Below are 2,788 nucleotides of genomic sequence, written 5' to 3' on the forward strand. Positions count from 1 at the left end.
CTGGGTTTGATCCTCAGCACCACATAAAAATAAAAGGTATTGTGTCCATCTACAACTAAAAAAAATTTTTTTAAAGTTATGTCTCCCTTCAATTGAAGCTCCAATGAAAGCCTTGCTTTTGTATGCTATTACTTACTTGGCTCAGTTTAGTTTCTATTGTCACTGAACCAGAAGTTCTTGTCTCTGGTAACACAAATAGCTGAGCCCTTTGCTACTGATTTTACACAAATTTATTTCTATTATTAATTTCCCTTTATCCTTAAGAGTCTATTACTCTTTGTTTTTTTTTTCCGGGGGTGGGGGAGCGTACCAGGGATTGAAGTCAGCACACTGAGCCACCCCAGCCCTATTTTGTATTTTTATTTAGATAGAGGATCTCACTGAGTTGCTTAGCACCTCAATTTTGCTGAGACTGGCTTTGAACTCACACTCCTCCTGCCTCAGCTCCCAAGCCACTGGGATTACGAGGAGAGTCTGTTATACTTTAAAAATCCTATTACTGAGCTGGGGATGTGGCTCAAGTGGTAGCACGCTCGCCTGGCATGCATGAGGCACTGGGTTTTATCCTCAGCACCACATAAAAATAAAATAAAGATATTGTGTCCACCTAAAACTAAAAATTAAATATTAAAAAATCCTATTATTATATGTTTGTTTCCATGAATAGGGGCTATCGTTGAGGGTAGCATTTTTTTCCTAGGTTAAGTCTTAAGGTATTTCATTAATGTTCCCAGTGTAAATAGTTTTTCCTCAAAATACTTATAGCAGGTAAGTTTTTGTAAATAATAAATTAGCACTATTTTGGTTAAAAAAATTAAAATCCTTTTACAGGGGCTCAGTGATAGAGCATGTGCAAAGCGCTGGGTTTGGGCCCCAGGAGTGGTCAGGGTATCCATTCACTCTCACTTTCAGGGAGTTTCAAGAAAGCAAATGTAGAAAACTGCATTTAAGACAACTTTTGGCTGGGTATGGTGGTGCACATCTGTAATCTCAGCTAGAGCAGCAAGAAGATTGCAAGTTCAAGGCTAGTTTGGACAATTAAGTGAGACCTTGTCTCAAAATTAAGCTTTTTTTTTTTTGGAAGTTTTTAGAACTTTATTTTATGTACAAAGGGTTAGAATGTTCTCTTTCATTGGGTGGCTGTCTTGGGCAATCCATTTGAGGAAGATCACTTAGTCCAACTTAATGAAGCCTATATCCTTCACGTACTGATGAAACACTGCAGGGACAGGTTGGCGCAATATTTCCAGATCAGCCCATGCCAGTTTGAGCATATGCCGCAAGAGGGAGAAACCTGGCCAAATTTTCTCAGGTGACTCCAATAGAGCTGTTGGTGATCCATCTTGCTTTTAAGGGTGCAATGAGGCAAAAGGTCAAAATTAAGCTTTTTAAAATGGGGCTAGGGATATAGTTTTTGCCTAGCCACATACAAGGCCCTGGGTTCATTTCCCAGTGGAGACAGACAGACAGACAGATAGACAGACACACACACACAGTCTTTTTGAGCTAGTGGTAATCCAGACTGATCATTCAAAACATATATCAGGCGTAACACCCTCCTGCTAGGAGCATAAGCTTCAGTGGTCCTTATTGCCTGCATCATACCATTCAGACTCTAGCAAGAGAATCCATATATTCCAGAACAACAGCCCCCATGTATGAGAACAAGCCACAAGGTGCTATGATACCAAAGAAAGAGACAGATTCATTGCCTAGAATGTAACATTGAGACTCTTGAGCAAGGTGAGAAAGTATTCTGGGATGACAGGTGTCAATTTATGAGAACTGGACACTATGTGCCATGAGACTTGAGGACGACCAATGGATCCAAATCGCATAGACTGTAATTTATTGGGGATTTACTGGGAGAAACCTGGTTCTAGGGGACAGCAAGACCAGTGGATCCTCATGATTTGGTTCAAAAGGAAGATGTTAATATAGACAGGACAGAAGTGATTTCATCTAAGTCAAAATGTACCTGGTTTAGCTTAAGCTCATATCAAAGATTTCAGGCATGTTCCTGGCACTGAAGGCATCAGGGTTTGGGTTGTGTAGCTCTGTGTACTGCTCTAATGGTTTCATCTATTTATAGTATTCCAAGAATCCATGCAGGGAATACAGATCAGGGCTTCTCAAAGGCAGTCATGGTGGTTATAACTCAGGATATTGCAGTCAGGTCTAGTTGAATCCCTACATTAAACTGCTTCATTATCTTTCTAGCATGACCTCTCACAGTTGGTCACTGCTCCTCTATTCCTATCTTCTACATGCCCTACTCCTGTTACTATGAACTCTGGCTACAATGAGATGCTTGGAAATCTTTGGAGCATCCCAAGTCCTTATCATGTTTTCACACCTGTGTTTTGACTGGATCTCCAGCAGAAATACCTTTCTCTCCTGAGGCATACTGTACCTTCCCCAGGGGGTTGGGGAGTGTACTGGAGTTCAAACCCAGGGAGGCTTTATGATTGAGCTACATTCCTAGTCCTTTGTAAAAAAAAAAAAAATGAGACAGGGTTTTGCTAAGTAGCTGAGTGCTGGTATTACAGGTATTTACCACCATGCTTGGCTTTCCATGCCTACATGATGAAAGCTTAGACTTCAGTTCCTCAGTGATATCTTTGAAGTCATTGAGGATTTACCCAATCCTCCTCAACACCCATCCCACAAACCCAGCATACTTTGGGGAGGGATCATTTGGGCCCTGAGGGTCACTGCATATTCTTGCTAGGTATGCCAAGAATACAAAGCCTGAACTTCTCTTTATCTGGGTCATTTTTCAGGGTTG

General features: G+C 41.1%; 1 pseudogene; it reads right to left on the reverse strand.

The window, feature by feature from the left end:
- Window positions 1-1,172: 1,172 nt before the first annotated feature.
- On the reverse strand, window positions 1,173-1,342 carry LOC143405855 (small ribosomal subunit protein uS14 pseudogene; annotated as a pseudogene).
- Between the last annotated feature and the right edge of the window lie 1,446 nt (window positions 1,343-2,788).

Source organism: Callospermophilus lateralis, chromosome 8 (genome assembly GCF_048772815.1).
Source record: "Callospermophilus lateralis isolate mCalLat2 chromosome 8, mCalLat2.hap1, whole genome shotgun sequence".
Lineage (NCBI taxonomy): Eukaryota > Metazoa > Chordata > Mammalia > Rodentia > Sciuridae > Callospermophilus > Callospermophilus lateralis.